The 26,379-nt window shown below is 45.1% G+C and overlaps 1 protein-coding gene across 3 annotated transcripts in view; it reads right to left on the bottom strand.

The window, feature by feature from the left end:
- Positions 1 to 21,732, bottom strand: part of LOC106581522 (protein-tyrosine sulfotransferase 1) — a 95,107-nt gene extending 73,375 nt beyond the window's left edge. For all 3 annotated transcript variants that reach the window (XM_045704093.1, XM_045704095.1, XM_045704094.1), the window contains exon 1: positions 21,510 to 21,732. The gene's annotated coding sequence lies outside the window, so the exon portion shown is untranslated. The remainder of the gene's footprint in view (positions 1 to 21,509) is intronic.
- Positions 21,733 to 26,379: the final 4,647 nt, after the last annotated feature.

The raw sequence follows: 26,379 nt of genomic DNA, 5'->3' as shown, positions 1-26,379 counted from the left end.
TGACAATCTGGAACCTTTCTTTCTAAAATTATCTGCCGAAATTATTGCAACCCCTATTACTAGCCTGTTCAACCTCTCTTTCGTGTCGTCTGAGATTCCCATAGATTGGAAAGCAGCTGCTGTCATCCCCCTCCTCAAAGGAGGTGACACTCTTGACCCAAATTGCTACAGACCTATATCCATCCTACCCTGCCTTTCTAAGGTCTTCGAAAGCCAAGTCAACAAACAGATTACCGACCATTTCGAATCCCACCGCACCCTCTCCGCTATGCAATCTGGTTTCAGAGCTGGTCATGGGTGCACCTCAGCCACGCTCAAGGTCCTAAACGACATCGTAACCGCCATCGATAAGAAACAATACTGTGCTGCCGTATTCATTGACCTGGCCAAAGCTTTTGACTCTGTTAATCACCACATCCTCATCGGCAGACTCAGTAGCCTTGGTTTCTCAAACGATTGCGTCGCCTGGTTCACCAACTACTTCTCCGACAGAGTTCAGTGTGTCAAATCGGAGGGCCTACTGTCTGGACCTCTGGCAGTCTCTATGGGGGTACCACAGGGTTCAATTCTTGGGCCAACTCTTTTCTCTGTATACATAAATGATGTCGCTCTTGCTGCTGGTGAATCTCTGATCCACCTCTACGCAGACGACACCATTCTGTACACTTCTGGCCCTTCTTTGGACACTGTGTTAACAACCCTCCAGACGAGCTTCAATGCCATTCAACTCTCCTTCCGTGGTCTCCAACTGCTCCTAAACACAAGTAAAACTAAATGCATGCTCTTCAACCGATCGCTGCCTGCACCTGCCCGCCTGTCCAGCATCACTTCTCTGGACGGTTCTAACTTAGAATTTGTGGACAACTACAAATACCTAGGTGTCTGGTTAGACTGTAAACTCTCCTTCCAGACTCACATCAATCATCTCCAATCCAAAGTGAAATCTCGAATTGGCTTCCTATTTCGCAACAAAGCATCCTTCACTCATGCTGCCAAACATACCCTCGTAAAACTGACCATCCTACCAATCCTCGACTTCGGCGATGTCATTTACAAAATAGCTTCCAATACCCTACTCAACAAGCTGGATGCAGTCTATCACAGTGCCATCCGTTTTGTCACCAAAGCCCCATATACTACCCACCACTGCGACCTGTACGCTCTCGTTGGCTGGCCTTCGCTTCATAATCGTCGCCAAACACATTGGCTCCAGGTCATCTACAAGACCCTGCTAGGTAAAGTCCCCCCTTATCTCCGCTCACTGGTCACCATAGCAGCACCCACCTGTAGCACGCGCTCCAGCAGGTATATCTCTCTGGTCACCCCTAAAGCCAACTCCTCCTTTGGTCGTCTCTCCTTCCAGTTCTCTGCTGCCAATGACTGGAACGAACTACAAAAATCTCTGAAACTGGAAACACTTATCTCCCTCACTAGCTTTAAGCACCAGCTGTCAGAGCAGCTCACAGATCACTGCACCTGTACATAGCCCATCTATAATTTAGCCCAAACTACTACCTCTTCCCCTACTGTATTTATTTATTTTATTTATTTTGCTCCTTTGCACCATATTATTTATATTTTATCTCTGAACTTTCTTCAAACTACAAATCTACCATTCCAGTGTTTTTCTTGCTATACTTTATTTACTTTGCCACCATGGCATTTTTTTGCCTTTACCTCCCTTATCTCACATCATTTGCTCACATTGTATATAGTCTTATTTTTTATTTTTTTCTACTGCATCATTGATTGTATGTTGTTTTACTCCATGTGTAACTCTGTGTTTTTGTATGTTGTCGAACTGCTTTGCTTTATCTTGGCCAGGTCGCAATTGTAAATGAGAACTTGTTCTCAACTTGCCTACCTGGTTAAATAAAGGTGAAATAAATAAAATAAATAAATTAAACGCATCTTATAAAAAACAATCAATCAATCTTAACATAATCACTAGTTAACTACACATGGTTGATGATATTACTAGTTTATCTAGCTTGTCCTGCGTTGCATATAATCGATGCGGTGCCTGTTAATTTATCATTGAATCACAGCCTACTTCGCCAAACGGGTGATTTAACAAGCGCATTCTCAAAAAAAGCACTGTCGTTGCACCAACGTGTACCTAACCATAAACATCAATGCCTTTCTTAAAATCAATACACAACTATATATTTTTAAACCTGCATATTTAGTTAATATTGACTGCTAACATGAATTTCTTTTAACTAGGGAAATTGTGTCACTTCTCTTGCGTTCTGTGCAACAGAGTCAGGGTATATGCAGCAGTTTGGGCCGCCTGGCTCATTGCGAACTGTGTGAAGACTATGTCTTCCTAACAAAGACAGCTAACTTTGCCGAATGGGGGAGGATTTAACAAAAGCGCATTTGCGAAAAAAAGCACAATCGTTGCACGACTGTACCTAACCATAAACATCAATGCCTTTCTTAAAATCAATACACAGAAGTAGATATTTTTAAACCTGCATATTTAGCTAAAAGAAATCCAGGTTAGCAGGCAATATTAACCAGGTTAAATTGTGTCAGTTCTCTTGCGTTCATTGCACGCAGAGTCAGGGTATATGCAGCAGTTTGGGCCACCTGGCTCGTTGCGAAATAATTTGCCAGAATTTTACGCAATTATGACACAACATTGAAGGTTGGGCGATGTAACAGGAATATTTAGACTTAGAGATGCCACCCGTTAGATAAAATATGGAACGGTTCCGTATTTCACTGAAAGAAAAAACGTTTTGTTTTCGAGATGATAGTTTACGGATTCGGCCATATTAATGACCTAAGGCTCGTATTTCTGTGTGTTATTATGTTATAATTAAGTCTATGATTTGATATTTGACAGAGCAGTCTGACTGAGCGGTGGTAGGCACCAGCAGGCTCGTAAGCATTCATTCAAACAGCACTTTCGTGCGTTTTGCCAGCAGCTCTTCGCAATGCTTCAAGCATTGAGCCGTTTATGACTTCAAGCCTATCAACTCCCGAGATTAGGCTGGTGTAACCGATGTGAAATGGCTAGCTAGTTAGCGGGGTGTGCGCTAATAGCTTTTCAATCAGTGACGTCACTCGCTCTGAGACTTGAAGTAGTTGTTTCCCCTATAATTCCTATAATAACTACAACCTAAAACTTCTTACCTGGGAATATTGAAGACTCATGTTAAAAGGAACCACCAGCTTTCATATGTTCTCATGTTCTGAGCAAGGAACTTAAACGTTAGCTTTTTTACATGGCACATATTGCACTTTTACTTTCTTCTCCAACACTGTTTTTGCATTATTTAAACCAAATTGAACATGTTTCATTATTTATTTGAGGCTAAATTGATTTTATTGATGTATTAAGTTAAAATAAAAGTGTTCATTCAGTATTGTTGTAATTGTCATTATTACAAAAAAATTTAAAAATAAAAATCGCCTTGTTTTGGTCCTCCAATAATTGGTATCGGCGTTGAAAAATTATAATCGGTCGACCTCTAGAACCATTGGATAGAAAACAGGATAGAAGTTTGTAGAAATGTTAAAATAATGTATGAGAACACAATTGACATGGTAGGAGAAAATCCAAAGAAATACCAACGGGATTCTTTTTTTTCAGAGCCCATGCTCTTAAAATGGAAAGCATAATTAGGGGCATATATATTTGATTCTGAGTTTGGACATACAGTACCAGTCAAAAAAGTTCGGACACCTACTCTTTCAAGGGTTTCTTAATTTTTTACTATTTTCTACATTGTACAATAATAGAGGAGACATCAACACTATGAAATAACACATATGGAATCATGTAGTAACCCAAAAAAAAAAAAAAAAGTGTTAAACAAATCAAAATATATTTTATATTTGAGATTCTTCAAAGTAGCCACCTTTTGCCTTGATGACAGCTTTCCACAATCCTGGCATTCTGTCAAAGAGTTCATGAGGTAGTCACCTGGAATGCATTTCAATTAACAGGTGTGCCTTGTTAAAAGTTAACTTGTTTTATTCTTTCCTTCTTAATGCGTTTGAGCCCATCAGTTGGGTTGTGACAAGGTAGCATTGGTATACAAAAGATAGCACTATTTGGTAAAAGTCCATGTTACGGCAAGAACAGATCAAATATGCAAAGAGAAATGACAGTCCATTATTACTTTAAGACAAGAAGGTCAGTCAATCCGGAAAATGTCAAGAACTTTGAACATTTTCAAGTGCAGTTGCAAAAACCATTAAGCACTATGATGAAACTGGATCTCATGAGGACCGCCACAGGAAAGGAAGACCCAGAGTTACCTCTGCTGCAGAGGATAAGTTCATTAGAGTTACCAGCCTCAGAAAATCGGCAATTAACTGCACCTCAGATTACAGCCAAAATAAATGCTTCACAGGGTTCACGTAACAGACACATCTCAACAACAACCGTTCAGAGGGGACTGCACAAAATCAGACCTTCATGGTCAAATTTCTGCTAAGAAACCACTACTAAAGGACAGCAATCAGAAGAGACTTGCTTTGGCCAAGAAACACGAGCAATGGACATTAGACCGGTGGAAATCTGTTATTTGGTCTGATGAGTCCAAATTTGAGATTTTTGGTTCCAACCTCTGTGTCTTTGTGAGACGCAGAGAAAGGTGAACGGATGATCTCTGCATGTGTGGTTCCCACCGTGAAGCATGGAGGAGGTGTGATGGTGCTTGGCTGGTGACACCGTCTGATTTATTTCGAATTCAAGGCACACTTAAGCAGCATGGATACCGCAGCATTCTGCAGCGATGCCATCCCATCTGGTTTGCGCTTAGTGGGACTATCATTTGTTTTTCCACAGGACAATGACCCAAAACGCACCTCCAGGCTGTGTAAGGGCTATTTGACCAAGAAGGAGAGTGATGGAGTGCTGCATCAAATGACCTGGCCTCCACAATGACCTGACCTTAACCCAATTGAGATTGTTTGGGATAAGTTTTTATATTTAACCAGGTAAGCTAGTTGAGAATAACTTAATTTACAACTGCGACCTGGCCAAGATAAAGCAAAGAAGTGCGACACAAAACAACAGAGTTACACATGGAATAAACAAACATAAAGTCAATATCACAATAGAGAAAAAGTCTATATACAGTGTGTGCAAATGAGGTAAGATAAGGGAGGGAAGGCAATAAATAGGCCGTAGTGGTGAAATAATTACAATGTAGCAATTAGACACTGGAGTGATAGATGTGCAAAAGATGAATGTGCAAGTAGAGATACTGGGGTGCAAAGGAGCAATAAATAAATAAATAAATAAAACAAACAGTATGGGGATGAGGTAGTTGGATGGGCTATTTACAGATGGGCTATGTACAGGTGCAGTGATCTGTGAGCTGCTCTGACAGCTGGTGCTTAAAGTTAGTGAGGGAGATATGGGTCTCCAGCTTCAGAGATTTTTGCAATTCGTTCCAGTCATTGGCAGCAGATAACTGGAAGGAAAGGCGGCCAAAGGAGGAATTGGCTTTGGGGGTGACCAGTGAAATATACCTGCTGGAGCATGTGCTACGGGTGGGTGCTGCTATGGTGGTGACCAGTGAGCTTAGATAAGGCGAGGCTTTACCTAGCAAAGACGTATAGATAACCTGGAGCCAGTGGGTTTGGTGACGAATATGAAGCGAGGGCCAGGCAACGAGAGCATACAGGTCGCAGTGGTGGGTTGCATATGGGGCTTTGGTGACAAAACGGATGGCACGGTGATAGACTGCATCCAATTTCCAGAGTAGTATTGGAGGATATTTTGTAAATGACATCGCCGAAGTCAAGGATCGGCAGGATAGTCAGTTTTACGAGGGTATGTTTGGCAGCATGAGTGAAGGATGCTTTGTTGCGAAATAGAAAGCTGATTCTAGATTGAATTTTGTATTGGAGATGCTTAACGTGAGTCTGGAAGGAGAGTTTACAGTCTAACCAGACACCTAGGTATTTGTAGTTGTCCACATATTCTAAGTCAGAACCATCCAGAGTAGTGATGCTGGGCAGGCGGGCAGGTGCGGGCAACGATCGGTTGAAGAGCATGCATTTAGTTTTATTTGCATTTAAGAGCAGTTGGAGGCCATGAAAGGAGAGTTGTATGGCATTTAAGCTCTTCTGGAGGTTAGTTAACACGGAGTCCAAAGAAGGGGCAGAAGTATACAGAATGGTGTCGTCTGCGTAGAAAAAGCGACAATTGATCTATACAGAGAAAAGAGTCGACCTGAGAATTGAACCCTGTGGCACCCCCATAGAGACTGCCAGAGGTCCGGACGACAGGGCCTCTGATTTGACATACTGAACTCTATCTGAGAAGCAGTTGGTGAACCAGGCGAGGCAGTCATTTGAGAAACCAAGGCTGTTGAGTCTGCCGATAAGAATGGGGTGATTGACAGAGTCGAAAACCTTTGCCAGGTCGATGAATATAGCTGCACAGCATTGTCTTTTATCGATGGCAGTTATGATGTCGTTTAGGACCTTGAGCGTGGTTGAGGTGCACCCATGACCAGCTCGGAAACCAGATTGCATAGCGAAGAAGGTACGGTGGGATTCAAAATGGTCGGTGATCTGTTTGTTAACTTGGCTTTCGAAGACCTTAGAAAGACAGGGTAGGATAGATATAGGTCTGTAGCAGTTTGGGTCTAGAGTGTCTCCCCTTTGAAGAGGGGGATGACCGCGGCAGCTTTCCAATCTTTGGTGATCTCAGACGATACGAAAGAGAGGTTGAACAGGCTAGTAATAGGGGTTGCAACAATTTCGGCTGATCATTTTCAAAAGAGTGGGTTGTCTAGCCCTGCTGATTTGTAGGGGTCCAGATTTTGCAGCTCTTTCAGAACATCAGCTATCTGGATTTGGGTGAAGGAGAAATGGGGGAGGCTTGGGCAAAAGTTGCTGTGGGGGGGTGCAGAGGTATTGACCAGGATAGGGGTGGCCAGGTGGAAACCATGGCCAGCCGTACAAAAATGTTTATTGAAATTCTCGATTATTGTAGATTTATCGGTGGTGACAGTGTTTCCTACCCTCAGTGCAGTGGGCAGCTGGGAGGAGTTGCTCTTATTCTCCATGGACTTTACAGTGTCCCAGAACATTTTAGAGTTTGTGCTGATGGATGCAAATTTCTGTTTGAAAAAGCTAGCCTTTGCTTTCCTAACTGCCTGTGTATATTGGTTCCTAACTTCCCTGAAAAGTTGCATATCGCGGGGGCTATTTGATGCTAATGCAATACGCCACAGGATGTTTTTGTGCTGGTCAAGGGCAGTCAGGTCTGGAGTGAACCACAGGCTATATCTGTTCCTGGTTCTAATTTTTTTGAATGGGGCATGCTTATTTAAGATTGTGAGGAAAGCACTTTTAAAGAATACCCAGGCATCTTCTACTGATGGAATGAGGTAAAGATCCTTCCAGGATACCCGGGCCAGGTCAATTAGGAAGGCCTGCTAGCGGAAGTGTTTTAGGGAGCGTTTGACAGTGAGGAGGGGTGGTCGTTTGACCGCAGACCCATTACGGACGCAAGCAATGAGGCAGTGAACGCTGAGATCCTGGTTGAAGACAGCAGAGGTGTATTTGGAGGGCAGGTTGGTTAGGATGAGATCTATGAGGGTGCCTGTGTTTACGGATTTGGGGTTGTATCTGGTAGGTTCATTGATAATTTGTGTGAGATTGAGGGCATCAAACTTAGATTGTAGGATGGCCGGGGTGTTAAGCATGTCCCAGTTTAGGTCACCTAACAGCACAAGCTTTGAAGATAGATGGGGGGCAATCAATTCACATATGGTGTCCAGTGCACAGCTGGGGGCAGAAGGTGGTCTATTGCAAGAGGCAACGGTGAGAGACTTGTTTCTGGAAAGGTGGATTTTTAAAAGTAGAAGCTCAAATAGTTTGGGCACAGACCTGGATAGTAAGACAGAACTCTGCATGCTAACTCTGCCCCCTTTGGCAGTTCTATCTTGTCGGAAAATGTTATAGTTAGGGATGGAAATTTCAGGGGTTTTGGTGGCCTTCCTAAACCAGGATTCAGACACAGCTAGGACATCCGGGTTGGCAGAGTGTGCTAAAGCAGTGAATAAAACAAATGTAGGGAGGAGGCTTCTACTGTTAACATGCATGAAACCAAGGCTTTTACGGTTACAGAAGTCAACAAATGAGAGTGCCTGGGGAATGGGAGTGTAGCTAGGCACTGCAGGGCCTGGATTAACCTCTATATCCCCAGAGGAGGATAAGGGTACGGCTAAGGGCTATAAGAACTGGTTGTCTAGTACATTCGGGACAGAGAGTAAAAAGAGCAGGTTTCTGGGCGCTGTAGAATAGATTAAATGCATAATGTACAGACAAAGGTATGGTAGGATGTGAATACAGTTGAGGTAAACCTAGAAACTGAGTGACGATGAGAGGTATTGTCTCTAGAGACATCAATTAAACCAGGTGAGGTCACCGCATGTGTGGGGGGGTGGGACAAGAGGTTTAGCTGAGGCATATTGAGCAGGGCTGGAGACTCTACAGTGAAATAAGACAATCACTAACCATAACAGCATGCATTGCCGAGTGATCATAGGCTCCAATGAGTAGTTGGACGGGCTTGAGACACGGCGATTCAGACAGCTAGCAGAAGGGCCTTAGAGGCATGTCGCGACGGAAGAAGTCAGTTGTTGTAGCCCCCTTATGCAGTTACGTCAGCAGACCAGTCGTGCTGGATCAGCAGGTGTCCGTGTAGTAAAAGGGTCCAGGCCTATTGGCAAAATAGGAATAGTAGCCCAAGAAATTGACTGATGGGCCACTACAGCTAACAGTCCAGTATGCTCTAGATAGCTAGCATTCAGGGGATGTCACGACAAAGGAGCCAGTTGAAAAAAACCCGCTCGGGTGGATTACGTCGGTAGTCCAGTCGTGATGGATCGGCGGGGCGCCGTATCGGCAATAAAAGGGCCCAAGGAGTGGCTGATGGTCCTCTTCAGCTAGCCGGGAGATGGACTTAGCATAGGCTAGCTCCAGGCTAATTGGTGCTTGCTTTGGGACAGGGACGTTAGCCAGGAGAAGCCAATCGGATAGCAGCTAGCTGCGGTGATCCAGGTGAAGAGGTTCAGAGCTTGCGGTAGGAACCCGGTGATAATGAGCGCAGAGTGAAGGAAAAGCAGCCAACAAGTGCTCAGCATATGTGGGAACTCCTTCAAGACTGTTGGAAATGCATTCCTCATGAAGCTGGTTGAGAGAATGCCAAGAGTGTGCAAAGCTGTCATCAAGGCAAAGGGTGGCTATTTGAAGAATCTCAAATATATTTTGATTTGTTTAACACTTTTGGTTACTACATGATTCCATATGTGTCGTTTCATAGTTTTGATGTCATCACTATTATTCTACAATGTAGAAATAGTAAAAATAAAGAAAAACCCTTGAATGAGGTGGTGTGTCCAAACTTTTGATTGGTAGTAGTAGTGTGTGTATATATATACTGCTCAAAAAATAAAGGGAACACTAAAATAACACATCCTAGATCTGAATGAATGAAATAATCTTATTAAATACTTTTTTTCTTTACATAGTTGAATGGACAACAAAATCACACAAAAATAATCAATGGAAATCCAATTTATCAACCCATGGAGGTCTGGATTTGGAGTCACACTCAAAATTAAAGTGGAAAACCACACTACAGGCTGATCCAACTTTGATGTAATGTCCTTAAAACAAGTCAAAATGAGGCTCAGTAGTGTGTGTGGCCTCCACGTGCCTGTATGACCTCCCTACAATGCCTGGGCATGCTCCTGATGAGGTGGCGGATGGTCTCCTGAGGGATCTCCTCCCAGACCTGGACTAAAGCATCCGCCAACTCCTGGACAGTCTGTGGTGCAACGTGGCGTTGGTGGATGGAGCGAGACATGATGTGCTCAATTGGATTCAGGTCTGGGGAACGGGCGGGCCAGTCCATAGCATCAATGCCTTCCTCTTGCAGGAACTGCTGACACACTCCAGCCACATGAGGTCTAGCATTGTCTTGCATTAGGAGGAACCCAGGGCCAACCGCACCAGCATATGGTCTCACAAGGGGTCTGAGGATCTCATCTCGGTACCTAATGGCAGTCAGGCTACCTCTGGCGAGCACATGGAGGGCTGTGTGGCCCCCCAAAGAAATTCCACCCCACACCATGACTGACCTACCGCCAAACCGGTCATGCTGGAGGATGTTGCAGGCAGCAGAACGTTCTCCACGGCGTCTCCAGACTCTGTCACGTCTGTCACATGTGCTCAGTGTGAACCTGCTTTCATCTGTGAAGAGCACAGGGCGCCAGTGGCGAATTTGCCAATCTTGGTGTTCTCTGGCAAATGCCAAGCGTCCTGCACGGTGTTGGGCTGTAAGCACAACCCCCACCTGTGGACGTCGGGCCCTCATGGAGTCTGTTTCTGACCGTTTGAGCAGACACATGCACATTTGTGGCCTGCTGGAGGTCATTTTGCAGGGCTCTGGCAGTGCTTCTCCTGCTCCTCCTTGCACAAAAGGTGGAGGTAGCGTTCCTGCTGCTGGGTTGTTGCCCTCCTACGGCCTCCTCCACGTCTCCTGATATACTGGCCTGTCTCCTGGTAGCGCCTCCATGCTCTGGACACTACGCTGACAGACACAGCAAACCTTCTTGCCACAGCTCACATTGATGTGCCATCCTGGATGAGCTGCACTACCTGAGCCACTTGTGTGGGTTGTAGACTCCGTCTCATGCTACCACTAGAGTGAAAGCACCGCCAGCATTCAAAAGTGACCAAAACATCAGCCAGGAAGCATAGGAACTGAGAAGTTGTCTGTGGTCCCCACCTGCAGAACCACTCCTTTATTGGGGGTGTCTTGCTAATTGCCTATAATTTCCACCTGTTGTCTATTCCATTTGCACATCAGCATGTGAAATCTATTAATTTATTGTCAGTGTTGCTTCCTAAGTGGACAGTTTGATTTCACAGAAGTGTGATTGACTTGGAGTTACCTTGTGTTGTTTAAGTGTTCCCTTTATTTTTTTGAGCAGTGTATATATATATATATGACATATGTTTTCTGTCTGGGGCCCCCTAGCAGCAGGGGGCCCAAAGCAACCGCTTATCTGTCTTATGCCTAGAGCAGGCCCTGCACACTCCCCTTCACTTGTCTCTTATCTTCTGTGACATTTGACTGACGGCTTTGATGGGTCTTTCTTGGCAAAGCATCATTAATCTGTTCTGACAACTGACTGACGCTACTCTCAAACACCCACGCATGTTGACGCACAGTAACACCTTATAAAACAGTAATGGATACACAATAACACCTTATGAAACAGTAATGATAGACAGTAACACCAGTAACACCTTATAAAACAATAATGATACACAGTAACAGACATGCACTTTATCTGTGATGCAGATGTAACATCATTGAAAAGAGCGATCACACACACACACACACACACACACACACACAAAATGCTGTCATCCTGCCCTTTCCCTCAAAGCAATTATTACAGGGGTTCAGGCGGGCCTACGGACATCAGCAAAGCAATTATTACAAGGGTTCAGGTGGGCCTTCGCACATCAGCAAAGCAATTACTACAGGCTTCCCTATTAGAGATATGTGCCTCTGCAGCATATATTAGATCGTGTGTGTGTGTGGCATCCCGACAGCGAGCAACAACTGATAAGATGACGGGAAATACAAAAAGGAGAGGAAAGCACTGTCTCCTCAGACAGACTAGATTGCTATGTTTGGCCTTGTGTTTAAGGCTATTGTCTTGCTGAAAAGGTGAATTCCTCTCCCAGTGTCTGGTGGAGAGCAGAATGTGACAGGTTTTCCCTCTAGGATTTTGTGTGTACTTAGCTCCATTACGCAAAAAAAAAAATCTTGAAATACGATCCAGTCCATAATGATTACCAGCATGCCCATTAGGGATGGGATCCTTAATGTTACGTTTTGTTGTTTTCTCCCCCCCCCCCCCACCACAAAATTCAAATCACAGTGCAGTAGATATCACAAAGCATATTTTCTGTTATAGCCTAACTAGACAATAGGCTGTGAAGGCCTGGAGAAAGTTGTCATTTAAATAAAATCAGTGAGGAAGAGGCACATTTTAGGCTACCTTGGTGAATTTGCGAGGCATGCAAGACAATACATTGTGAAATTCAGCTTAGGAGTTTTTCCACGGGTCCAAAAAGTGAATTCAATCTTCCATTGATTAGTTATCTCCTAACTCTCGCCACACACGGAGGCGCTATGACTGTAGCCTATTGCCTCTGATGACTTATGATTGGCCAACAACAACATACGCCAAGCTCCCCTCTCGTGAAAAAGCAAGCGCAGCAGCATAAATTATAAAATGTCTCCTGCTCGGATCTATACGGACCCTTATCCGTACAAGTCAGTTAAATTTACACATAACCGTTCTCAGGTAGTCGGGTATAGGTGGATCCCTGAAGACCTCTAATTCAGATTACCAGGACATATGCTCACCTCGGTTCCTTCCGCCCCCACATTTTACTTCTGAACTAATTTAGGCTTGCCTAAACAAAGGGGGTGAATATTTATGTAACTATATTTTTGTTACAGTTTTTATTCATTTGTAAAAATGTGTAGAATTTTCCATTGACTTTATGGAGTATTTTGTGTAGATCAATGAAGAAAATCAATTTCAAATCCCACTTTGTAACACAACAAAATGTGAAAAAAATTAAAGGGGATGAATACTTATGATACCCACTGGTACAGTGGCTAAGCAGTACAGGGACCTGTTCAAATACTTCAGTCAGGGGCACAACTTTCACTGGGTACGGGGGGACATGCCCCGCCCCCCCACTTCTAAAACCAAAGTCCTGTCTTCAGTAATGCATCTTATTTCCAACCTTCCTTGAAGTAAAGCAGAATTTGTTGGATTGGTGCAACTAAAAAAAAAAAAGGGATGGTAATCTTACATTCACCTAAACAATCACTTCTAGGTCTATGTCTGTGCTTTAGACCTCGAAGAGAGAAGGAAAGTATTTCGAACAGGACCCTGGCCTCAAGTGAGTCTAGACTGAAGAGTTACTGTTTTAACACTCGGTCTCAAGATGTCAACAGGCCTAGGGTGTGGTATGGTGTTGGTCCCTCCCTGTGATTGTTCACCCCTTAGTGACATCTGTTCTCCTTTGACACCATGGTGTTTGACAGCCACTGGTTGTTTCCCCCACTGGGGTAGATATCACTGACGAGCCAAGTGGTTGTATTACATCTCAGCAAAACTCCCTCTAAATGACAGAAGTAAACAAAATGAACAACTAGTAGAAACCTACATCTAATGAGACAAAACAATTGGATGTCAGACTTAGGTCTAACCTCTTTTGAACATTTAGCCTACTGGCATTTCTGTATGAGGAACTCTTTTAACATTGCATAAGAAGGTTGATGTGTAAATAATAGCTGTGTTTTTACAGCATTCCAGTTAAGGTTACTCGGGGCGGCAGATAGGCTAGTGGTTAGAGCGTTAGGTCAGTGACCGAAAGGTTGCTAGATCGAATTCCAGAGATGACAAGGTAAAAATGTGTCATTCTGCCCCTGAACAAGGTGTAACAGTGTAGGTTCCGTCCCTCTCCTCGCCCCAACCTGGGCTCGAACCAGGGACCCTTGCACACATCAACAACTGACACCCCACGAAGCATCGTTACCCATCGCGCCACAAAAGCCGCGGCCCTTGCAACGCAAGGGGAACAACCACTTCAGGTCTGAGAGCGAGTGACATCACTGATTGAAACGCTATTAGCGCGCACCACCGCTAACTAACTAGCCATTTCACATCGGTTACAAAGGCAGTCATTGTTCCTAGGCTGTCATTGTAAATAATAATTTGTTCTTAACCGACTTGTCTAGTTAAATAAAAATATGAAATATTCATCCCTCTCCTTTCCCGCAGCGGGCTTGTTTAAGTTCCCACTCCTGTCTTCTTCTTGTTGACTCAATGTTTAAGAGAGGGAGAAAACACAGTGAGTCTATTATAGCCTGGTTCTGTTTCCTAGCCTGGTTGTAGCAGTTTGAATGCTGCTTTCACCACAATGGTAACCAGGCTACAAATGCCAACACCGTCACAATATTATAGGGTGGGTGGCTTCTGAAGGAGGCCTCCTGGTTCTGGTTAAAACCCAATTGTTCAGTCTAGGTTTTTAACCAGGCTACCGGTTACTTCCAAGTTAACTCTAATTGCACTGAAACAGCAGGATTTGAGCCAAGTGGTTCCGGGCCCGCCCAGCCAAACCCTATACACTGAGTGGATAAAACATGAAGAACACCTGCTCTTTCCATGACATAGACTGACCACGTGAATCCTATGATCCCTTATTGATGTCACTTGTTAAATCCACGTCAATCCGTGTAGATGAAGGGGAGGAGACGGGTTAAAGAAGGACTTTTAAACCTTGAGACAATTGAGACATGGATTGTGTACGTGTGCCATTCAGAGGGTGAATGAACAAAACAAAATATTTAAGTGCCTTTGAATGGGGTACGGTAGTAGGTGTCAGGCGCACCGGTTTGAGTGTCAAGAACTGCAACGTTGTTGGGTTGTTCACGGTCAACAGTTTCCTCTGCATATCAACAATGGTCCACCATCCAAAGGACATCCAGCCAACTTGATACAACTGTGGGAAGCATTGAAGTCAACATGGGCCAGCATCCCTGCGGAACGCTTTCGACACCTTGTAAAGTCCACGGCCCGACGAATTGAGGCTGTTCCGAGGGCAAAAGGAGGTGCAACTCCATATTCGGAAGGCGTTCCTAATGTTTTGTACGTCTCCCTCCGTGACATCATCTTGACGTTCTTCTGCCTCCATTTTTAAAAACACCCAGCTAAACGCAGATCGGGAATCTCTCTGTGAGCACTCACCATCAGAGCAAACAGAAGAGGCTACATGTTCCAAATTGTAACCGACGCGTCGCCCTACGCTACTCCCGTCGCTACTCCCGGCCGCTCCGACGCTACTCCCGGCCGCCCCGACGCTACTCCCATCGCAACTCCCGTCGCCCAGTTGCTACTGCCCATCACCCCGACGCAACTCCCCGTCGCCCTACGCTACTCCCCATCACCCCGACGCTACTCCCCGTCGCTACTCCCGTCGCCCTACGCTACTCCCCATCACCCCGACGCAACACCCCGTCGCTACTCCCGTCGCTACTCCCGTCGCCCAACGCTACTCCCCGTCACCCCGACGCAACTCCCCGTCACCCCGACGCAACTCCCCGTCGCCCTACGCTACTCCCCGACGCTACTCCCCGTCGCCCTACGCTACTCCCCGACGCTACTCACGTCGCCCTACGCTACTCCCCCATCACCCCGACGCTACTCCCCGTCGCCCTACGCTACTCCCCGTCGCTACTCCCCGTCGTCCCGTCGCCACTCCCCGTCGCTACTCCCCATCACCCCGACGCTACTCCCCGTCGCCCTACACTACTCCCTCGTCGCCACTCCCCGTCGTCCCGATGCTACTCCCATCGCAACTCCCATCGCACAGTTGCTACTGCCCATCACCCCGACGCTACTCCCGTCTCCCTACACTACTCCCCGTAGCCGCGACGCTACTCCCCGTAGCCGCGACGCTACTCCCCGTCGCCCCGACGCTACTCCCCGTCGCTACTCCCCATCACCCCATCGCTACTCCCCTTCGCTACTCCCGTCGCCCTTCGCTACTCCCCATCACCCCATCGCTACTCCCGTCGCCCTACGCTACTCCCCGTCGCTACTCCCGTCGCCCTTCGCTACTCCCCATCACCCCATCGCTACTCCCCGTCGCTACTCCCGTCGCCCTACGCTACTCCCCATCACCACTCCCCGTCGCCCCGTCGCTACTCCCCGTCGCCACTCCCCGTCGCCCCGACGCTACTCCCCGTCGCCCCGACGCTACTCCCCGTCGCCCCTACGCTACTCCCCATCACCCCTACGCTACTCCCCATCACCCCTACGCTACTCCCCATCACCCCTACGCTACTCCCCATCACCCCTACGCTACTCCCGTCGTCCCGTCGCCACTCCCCGTCGCCCCGATGCTACTCCAATCGCAACTCCCATCGCACAGTTGCTACTGCCCATCACCCCGAAGCTACTCCCGTCTCCCTACACTACTCCCCGTAGCCGCGACGCTACTCCCCGTCGCCCCGACGCTACTACCGTCGCCCTATGCTACTCCCCAACGCTACTCCGTCGCCCTACGCTACTCCCCGTCAACCCGACGCTACGCCCCGTCGCTACTCCCCGTCGCCCTCGCTACTCCCCGTCGCCCTACGCTACTCCCCCATCACCCCGACGCTACTCCCCATCGCTACTACCGTCGCCCTACGCTACTCCCCAGCGCTACTCCCCGTCGCTACTACCGTCGCCCTATGCTACTCCCCATCACCCCATCGCTACTCCCCGTCGCTACTCCCGTCGCCCTTCACTACTCCCCATCGCTACTCCCCGTCGCTACTCCCGTCGCCCTACACTACTCCCCGTCGCCCTACGCTACTCCCCGTCGCCCTACGCTACTCCCCGATCACCCCTACGCTACTCCCCATCACCCCTACGCTACTCCCCATCACCCCTACGCTACTCCCCATCACCCCTACGCTATTCCCCAACGCTACTCCTGATCAAAAGTAGTGCACTACATATGAAGTTATAGGATGCCATTTGGGAAACAGCCATGGAAAAGTAGACAGTGGACCATTGCCCAACCTCGAGGAATATAACAAGGTAGGATTCCTAAAGCCACTGGTCCGAATTACAACTTGTTTTTCAGCTTTAGCAGCAGGCAGATTGGTTTCACGTTTCACCTGGCTGTGTGTACCGAGCTGAAATGAAGAATGTGTTTGTGTTAAATTAATTGATGCTCTTTACTCCTGTTACAGATATTGTATCCTCCTCTGAGTTTTTCTTTTCTTTCATTGATCTGTGAAAGGGGGGGGGGGGAATTCTCTATGGGCCCATGCTGAAACCAGACCACCACATCAACACTTAATAACAAGGGAGGAAGTCTTTGTGTGTCTGTCTGTCTGTGGAATAAGTTTGGAGGCTCCAACTGAGGCCCTGCCATGACAGACGAGGGAGTGGGGAGAAGGGAGAGAAAGGAAGCTGGAGACAACGCCTACACACTGCCGCGCCACCTTGACAACGCCTACACACTGCCGCGCCACCTTGACAACCCCTACACACTGCCGCGCCACCTTGACAACCCCTACACACTGCCGCGCCACCTTGACAACCCCTACACACTGCCGCGCCACCTTGACAACCCCTACACACTGCCGCGCCACCTTGACAACGCCTACACACTGCCTGTACCTTCTGCATATTATTTAGCTTTTGTTGGAAACGTGAAAACATTGTTTAGAAAGGAACCATTGATGAGATCAGCACTATTCAGAAAAGACTTGGACTCAGATCAACTATGTCAAACAAGAGAAACTATGAATTTACCTGTGGCAGATCCATGTTTCTGCCTCGGGACAATCTCTGTGTTTAACAACAACAACAAAAATGACCCAACCTGTATCGGTCCCGATTGGATATCAGGTACATGCTTCACTTCCACAGGATTCTAACCTGTGTCCCAAATGGCACTTATTCCCTACACAGAGCATGACTTTATTCCCTGTGCCCTGGTCGAAAGTAGTGCACTATAAATAAGGGAATAGGGTGCCATTCGAGATGCATCTCTAGATCAAATCAGGCAGAACAGAACAGAGGCCGGAGCTTAACCTTTGACCCAACTGGTAACGCCATACATCACATCCTGTGAGAGAGCACCATCCAAATTACACCCTATCCCCTACATAGTGCACTACTTTGACCAAGGCCCATAGGGGAAAGAGTGCCATTTGAGACAGGCCTGTTCTAAATATTAGGTCAGATTCTAGCATTGCTAATGGTCACTTCCGGCTTTATGACTTTAAGCCCACGTTGGAAGTTGCAAATCACTCATAGTTACTGTTGAACCGACGCAAAACCCAAGACACCGTGGAATATATTATTAAGATGTTTCTCAAACTCAGCAGGACTGGACTTCACAATCATTTGTACTGACGGAAGCGTCCACATAACCCTAGACTGAATTTAGAGAGACTCTACACAACCAGGCAGGCAGCCGCAGCAGGCCGTACCCGGCATAACCAGCCTTCCCTGTAGCTCAGTTGGTAGAGCATGGTGTTTGCAACGCCAGGGTTGTGGGTTCGATTCCCACGGGGGGCCAGCACAGAAAAAAATAATGTATGAAATTAAATGTATGCATTCACTACTGTAAGTCGCTCTGGATAAAAGCGTCTGCTAAATTACTAAAATGTAAATAACCAGACAGTTATTTCAATCCGCCACAAAAGCTCTGTAGAGAGCAGAGCTTTAACAGGTACCGGCAACATCCCACGACCCCTGTTTCCAGTCACCGCCTACATACTGTTCATTAGCATGTATGAATGAATTGATGCTCTTCTCTCCACGCACAAATCATCACCTGCATTTAGGAATGCTGGCTAGGGATAGCGAGCGATGATAAGTCAGACAGCAGCTGTGACGGATGAGATGGTAGGAAACTTTGTGACGAATTGGGAACGCCGACTGCAAGCCATGCCTAATCGCCAAACGTCAGTGCCCAACCTCACTAATGTTCTTGTGGCTGAATGGAAGAATGTTTCCCCACAGCAATGTTCCAACATCTAGTGGAAAGCCTTCCCAGAAGAGTGGAGGCTGAAATAGCAGCAAAGGGGGGGACCAACTCCATATTAATGCCCATAATTTAGGAATGAGATGTTCGACGAGCAGGTGTCCACATACTTTTGGCCATGTAGTGCAGCTAGCTAGCAAGCGAGACAACTTTAGCCAGTTAGCTTGGGTACTTGATTGGGACAAAGAATGCATTGGCAGGCAAGCTGCAGAAGGATGAGCATACTATTCCCCATTGTTTAACAGTCCAATTTTAATGGCCAACTAGCTGAAAAAATGTGAGAGTGTTTATCTAAAATGTTCCTTCATTTCGATTTTAGTTGACATTGCTCTGGCTAGCATTAGTTGTTGATCATGTGCAAATAGGGAAAGTGATCCTACCTTTTCATGGTTGTTGATGTGTATAACTGAGGGGAGAGAGTCTACCTTTTCATGGTTGTTGATGTGTATAACTGAGGGAGAGAGCCTACCGTTTCATGGTTGTTGATGTGTATAACTGAGGGAGAGAGCCTACCGTTTCATGGTTGTTGATGTGTATAACTGAGGGGAGAGAGAGAGTCTACCTTTTCATGGTTGTTGATGTGTATAACTGAGGGAGAGAGCCTACCGTTTCATGGTTGTTGATGTGTATAACTGAGGGAGAGAGCCTACCTTTTCATGGTTGTTGATGTGTATAACTGAGGGAGAGAGTCTACCTTTTCATGGTTGTTGATGTGTTTAACTGAGGGAGAGAGTCTACCGTTTCATGGTTGTTGATGTGTATAACTGAGGGAGAGAGTCTACCTTTTCATGGTTGTTGATGTGTTTAACTGAGGGAGAGAGTCTACCTTTTCATGGTTGTTGATGTGTATAACTGAGGGGAGAGAGAGAGTCTACCTTTTCATGGTTGTTGATGTGTATAACTGAGGGGAGAGAGAGAGCCTACCTTTTCATGGTTGTTGATGTGTTTAACTGAGGGGAGAGAGAGAGTCTACCTTTTCATGGTTGTTGATGTGTATAACTGAGGGGAGAGAGAGAGCCTACCTTTTCATGGTTGTTGATGTGTTTAACTGAGGGAGAGAGCCTACCTTTTCATGGTTGTTGATGTGTATAACTGAGGGAGAGAGTCTACCTTTTCATGGTTGTTGATGTGTATAACTGAGGGAGAGAGTCTACCTTTTCATGGTTGTTGATGTGTTTAACTGAGGGAGAGAGCCTACCTTTTCATGGTTGTTGATGTGTATAACTGAGGGAGAGAGTCTACCTTTTCATGGTTGTTGATGTGTATAACTGAGGGGAGAGAGAGAGTCTACCTTTTCATGGTTGTTGATGTGTTTAACTGAGGGAGAGAGCCTACCTTTTCATGGTTGTTGATGTGTTTAACTGAGGGAGAGAGCCTACCTTTTCATGGGTTGTTTGATCAATAAGACTGTAAGGTTACCTAATGTAAAAGAGGATCTCTGTGGTATTTAGCTACATATTGGCAGAAATCCATTCAAGTGCATTTTGACAAACACGTTCTAAATATGTAAAGTTCTGGGGGGGTACGGGGGCTGTGGGGGGGCTACGGGGGCTGTGGGGGGGGTACGGGGGCTGTGGGGGGGTACGGGGGCTGTGTGAGGGTACGGGGGCTGTGTGAGGGTACGGGGGCTGTGTGAGGGTACCATGTCACCAGAACATGAATAAACACACCATAGAAATAGAGTCTACTCCGTCTATATGAAACAAATAAAATCAACCACTTTCTACCAAGAGTTCCATCGCTATAACAACCATGGGTTCAAAACATTTTGTAATATGAATCATATTTATTCTAGAATAAAACAGACAAATAGCTATTCTATCATCCTCCTTTCTAGGTCTTTGTGCTATTGCTAATAGAGAGTGAACTGGAGTACACCAAATATCTGGCGACCACATTTCTTTTCAACACGACACAGAGAAATGGGAAGTTTTGTCAGCTGTAGGAATGGCCTGTAATGGAAACACAAACTCATTCATGTTAACCCATTCCTTCAGTTATGGTCACTGCAGACTGCAGATAGGTCTACTTCCGATGTTTTGCCATTTCATCGCTGGTTGCCGAGATTCAAAAGATTGTTCAAGACCAATTAGGCTACATATAAGCCTTGAAGGTCAAGTGTAGGAGGCATCCCTTGGAACACTAACACATTATCACGTTTGCATAATTCCGTCCAACATAAATCCTGTGCAATGCTGACCAGTAAGGATGACACATCAATAGTCCACATACACGATATCGTCTGATGTGGACATAACCCAAGGTAAAAGACTAACGACGTTATTTTAACTGCGGTACCTATGTCAGTCTTCCGTTTACACAACCCTCTGCTACAGATACATAGGTCGAGTCCCCCCCCCCCCCATCATCATCAATGTTTGCTGTTTAGTTATGCACACATCAACAGTTACCATTGTTTTCAAGATACACGCATTATTTATAGGCTACATCAAATGTTCTGGTTAAAAACACGTTACTTCCAATACGGAGACAAAACCCTCGATCAATGTAGTTGTGTATTTGACATGGGCTTGAAAGATCATGTTTATTGTTACGCCAAGACGTGATACATGTTCAGCTTTCATACACCGGTCGGCACGTGTTAAAACGTTTCTACAGCGATGCAAAGCGATCAGCGCATGTCAAAGAATGACGAATTATAGATATATCGGCGCTAAAAACGACATAGTAAAAAGACTTCCCAATTAGTTATGCTCAGAATGTGTAGTGATTGGTAGCCTACTAAGTAGAGACAGTCGCGGTTAGCGGCGCTGATGCTGGAAGAGAAGAGCAAAGGGAAAAAGAGAGAGAGATAAACATTTCTCCACTGTCGCAATCTTCTTTCCTTTGATAAAATATAAAATACCCACCTAAATGTAGAGGATCCAGCTCGGGAGAGAGTTGATCAAGCTGCTTATTCTAGAAGTTGAACACCGTTAGTCGTACATTCCATCCGTTCTATTTGCTCCCTTGTTGTTCCACTGATCCGACACACAAGATTACTTGTTACTGCTTTCTTTTCAATTGTATCGCTGCAAACGCGTCACCCTTATTTTACTAGAGTCTGGTGTAATCATTAGTCCAAACAGTTGCGTTTTGCAACGAAACGGAAAGTTTCTATTGGATAAATTCAGGTACGTCCCGCCCCGTTTCCTTCCATTTGCATCCGTTTTAGAAACGTTTTGCAACAGAATGGATGTAATGAATATGCCCTTAGTGGCATGAAATTGCAAGCCGGTTTGCGATTGGACCACCCGCAGAAGACGAGTCATAATGTGTCATCGTAGAGGATTGGTTAAACGCTTTGAAGGGTGGGGTTAGAATGTAGCCACGCTTTTAAAGAGACAGTGGACTCCATTTGAAATATTGGTGCGACAGCTCATTGCAAAAATATCGGAGTATTATAAAACTAACAGTACATTTTATTTAATAATTGATTTACTCTTCCAACGATTTAAGTCCACAACCACAACGTTATCAGTCTAATTATTGGCTACAGATGTTCCTGGAAAAATAATGTTCATTTGCATATTCACACAAGACAATTTAAGATCATTTTTGAGTTTTAATAAATGATGACATTTTAATCAAGTGAATTAAATGACTAATCAATCACACTATATTACAGGCTAAATCTCAACTGAGTTGTTTGATGTTTTTCTAGGTTTAGGTCTCCAGTTTTACATGCCCTTGAGGTTTTGTTGCTCTCCATCTGAAAAACAAGGCTATAAAAACAGTAGACAGAACACTAACGTCCCATAAAGATACTGTTACACTGCTGTATGTATGTGACTGCTGACTTTGTGTGGGTCTGGAACATGGTAGATGGAGAGCAGAGGAGGCTGCTGAAGGGAGGACGGCTCATAATAACGGCCGGTACAGAGCTGGGGGTTTTATGGAGAGTTTTAATTAAACTGGGTCTCTCTCTCTCTCTCTCTCTGTTTCTCTCTCTCTATATATATATCCCTCTCTCTTTCATTCTCTCTCTCTCTGTCTCATTCTCTTTGTCTCTCCCTTTCATTCTCTCCCTTTCATTCTCTCTCTCTGTCTCCCTCTGTCTCATTCTCTTTGTCTCTCCCTTTCATTCTCTCCCTTTCATTCTCTCTCTCTGTCTCCCTCTTTCATTCTCTCTCTGTCTCCCTCTTTCATTCTCTCTCTGTCTCCCTCTTTCATTCTCTCTCTCTGTCTCCCTCTTTCATTCTCTCTCTGTCTCCCTCTTTCATTCTCTCTCTGTCTCCCTCTTTCATTCTCTCTCTGTCTCCCTCTTTCATTCTCTCTCTGTCTCCCTCTGTCTCCCTCTTTCATTCTCTCTCTCTGTCTCTCTCAGTCTCTCCCTTTCATTCTGTCACAAAAAATGTCGTACTCCTCACAGAAAATGTCGTATGGGAGAGAATAGGACCAAGGCGCAGCAGGTTTGTGGATACTCATGCTTTTAATGGTAAAACGAAAGGGCATCCACAGGAAAAACAAAATAATAGACAGTACTCACGCCACGAACAGTTTTGCAGGCTCACAAACGCAGTGCAAAAACAACTACCCACAAAACCAAGTGACAAACATACTCCTACATATATGACTCCCAATCAGGAACAACGATCCCCAGCTGTTCCTGATCAGGAGTCACAAGACCAACACAGAACATTCACACACACAAGACTGCCACGTCCTGACCCCAAAACTACTACAACAGCTTCATCTGCTGGTCAGGACGTGACACATTCTCTCTCTTTTTCATTCTCTCTCTTTCATTCCCTCTCTCTCTTTCATTCTCTCTCTTTCATTCCCTCTCTCTCTGTCTCTCTCTTTCATTCTCTCTCTCTTTCATTCTCTCTCTTTCATACTCTCGCTGTCTCTGTCTCTCGCTGTCTCTGTCTCTCTCTTTCATTCTCTGTCTCTCTTTCATGCTTTCTCTCTTTCATTCTCAAATGTAATTCAATTCAATTCAAAGGGCGTTATTGGCCTGTGGAAACATGTTTACATTGCCAAAGCAAGTGAAACAGATAATAAACAAAAGTTAAGTAAATAATCAGAAATTAACTGTAAACATTACACTCAAGTTTCAAAGGAATAGAGACATTTCAAATTTCATATTATGGATATGTACGGTGTTATAATGATGTGCAAATAGTTAAAGTACAAAGGGGAAAATAAACATAAATATAGGTTGTATTTACAATGGTGTTTGTTCTTCACTGGTTGACCTTTTCTTGTGGCAACAGGTCACACATCTTGCTGCTGTGATGGCACACTGTGGTATTTCACCCAGTAGATATGGGAGTTTATAAAAATTGGATTTGTTTTCGAATTCTTTGTGGATCTGTGTAATCTGAGGGAAGTATGTGTCTCTAATATGGTCATACATTTGGCAGGAGGTCAGGAAGTGCAGATCAGTTTCCACCTCATTTTGTGGGCAGTGTGCACATAGTCTGTCTTCTCTTGAGAGCCAGGTCTGCCTACGGCAGCCTCTCTCAATAGCAAGGCTATGCTCAAGGAGTCTGTATATACTCAAGGATTTTCTTAACTTTGGGTCAGTCCCAGTGGTCAGGTATTCTGCCACTGTGTACCCTCTGTTTAGGGCCAAATAGCATTCTAGTTTGCTCAGTTGTTTTGTTAATTCTTTCCAATGTGTCAAGTAATTATCTTTTGGTTTTCTCATGATTTGGTTGGGTCTAATTGTGTTGCTGTCGTGGGGCTCTGTGGGGTCTGTTTGTGTTTGTGAACAGAGCCCCAGGACCAGCTTGCTTAGGGAACTCTTCTCCAGGTTCATCTCTCTGTAGGTGAGGGCTTTGTTATGGAAGGTTTGGGAATCGCTGGTTGTAGAATTTAACGGCTTTTGATAATTGCAGGGTATTGTCCTTTTTCTGCTCTGCATGAATTATTTGGTGTTTTACGTTGTACACAGAGGATGTTTTTGCAAAATTCTTCATGCAGAGTCTCATCTTGGTGTTTGTCCCATTTTGTGAATTCTTGGTTGGTGAGCGGATCCCAGACCTCACAACTATAGACGGCAATGGGTTCTATAACTGATTCAAGTATTTTTGTCAGATCCTAATTGGTATGTCGAATTTTATGTTCCTTTTAATGGCTTAGAAGTCCCTTCTTGCCTTGTCTCTCAGTTCGTTACCTGTGGTGTTGATGTTTAGGCCAATTATTATTATTTGGAACACCATTATTTTTGTCTTACTGAGATTTACTGTCAGGGCCCAGGTGCTGCTGTAGGCCCTCCTTGGTTGGGGACAGAAGTACCAGATCATCGGTAAACAGAAGGCCTTTGACTTCAGATTCTAGTAGATTCTAGTAGATTCTAGCAAATTCTTGTAGCGAAAAAATGACTAAATGACTAAAATGTAAATGTAAAATGTGAGGCCAATTCATCATCAACATACCTGTGGCAGAATAACAGTATGCCACCATCTGTTTTCAGGTGCGGAATTGAACAAAATGTTTTTTTTTAATGCAGTCCGTGTCTGATTCTTGTCAATTCGCAGAAGAAACCATTGTATTTTGTCAAGTTGTGGTAAAAAAAATCTCAATCAAACCAAATTTATCTGAACTGACCTGAGTACAGTCATTCTGTGTTCAAAATCAAACCCAATTTACCCCACTAACTGATCTGAGTACAGTCATTCTGTGTTCAAAATCAAACCCAATTTACCCCACTAACTGACCTGAGTACAGTCATTCTGTGTTCAAAATCAAACCCTATTTACCCCACTAACTGACCTGAGTACAGTCATTCTGTGTTCAAAAGCAAACCCTATTTAAGGAGAGTGTTGCTGCACGCTACCTGTTCCCTCCAAAAGATCCGTTTTGTGTACTTCTTTGAGGAATGCACCCCGGGGTTGCATCCCAAATGGCATCCTATTCCCTTTACAGTGCAGGGCTTTGGTCAAAAGTAGTGCACCCTATTCCCTATGGGGGGCTTTGGTCAAAAGTAGTGCACTTTTATAGGGAATAAGATGGCATTTAGGACGTACCCCTGGACAGGTCATTCGGAGCTTGTCAGTTCGATGCCAACCCGTCCAGTCCAAGATTCTTTTTATTTTTTTTATTTTAGAGTACCAGTAAGTATGACTCTAACAACAAAGCGAAGCATGTGCAGTCATGCCAGCAGCAGTCATCGTTCTGGCAGGTTGTTTTCTTCTTTGTTTTGGGAACTGCTATCAGCATAGCTCTGCCACCTCCAATAAAGATCCTGGTGTCTCAGGAAATACAGGGTGGGTTTGAAGCTGCTAGGAGCAGGATCTAACAGTAACCAGTACTAGAACCTAGTCACATTGTGTCCATTTATACACATAACATTATAACATTCAATATACACTATAACGTCACACATCCCATACTTCTCTTTCCCTGTGCATAGTGGAGATCTAACTTTATTTGAGAGACAGAGAGAGAGAGAGAGAGAGAGAGAGAGAGAGAGAGAGAGAGAGAGAGAAATGAGATAGAATGAGAGAAAACAAGAGAGCATTCTTTAGTGTTCTTCAACAGGATATTGTACAAGTGGAATTGTGTTATTACACAAGTGGGTTAAAGAAAGGGACTGTCCCTTCTTATTTCACTAGAGAAGCCTGAGCAGGGGTTCTTAAACTTTTTCAGCCTGAGACCCAGATGAGAAACTGACTGTCCTCCCATGAGCCAAATCGTCCTCCAACAACCCAAGGTAAGAAGAAATAGCATGTGATTATACAGTGCATTTGGAAAGTAATCAGACCCCTTGACTTTTTCCACATTTTGTTA

This window comes from Salmo salar, chromosome ssa20 (genome assembly GCF_905237065.1).
Source record: "Salmo salar chromosome ssa20, Ssal_v3.1, whole genome shotgun sequence".
Taxonomy (NCBI): Eukaryota; Metazoa; Chordata; class Actinopteri; order Salmoniformes; family Salmonidae; genus Salmo; species Salmo salar.
The sequence above is the reverse complement of the archived record's forward strand: the minus strand, read 5'-3'. Positions and strand labels throughout refer to the sequence as shown.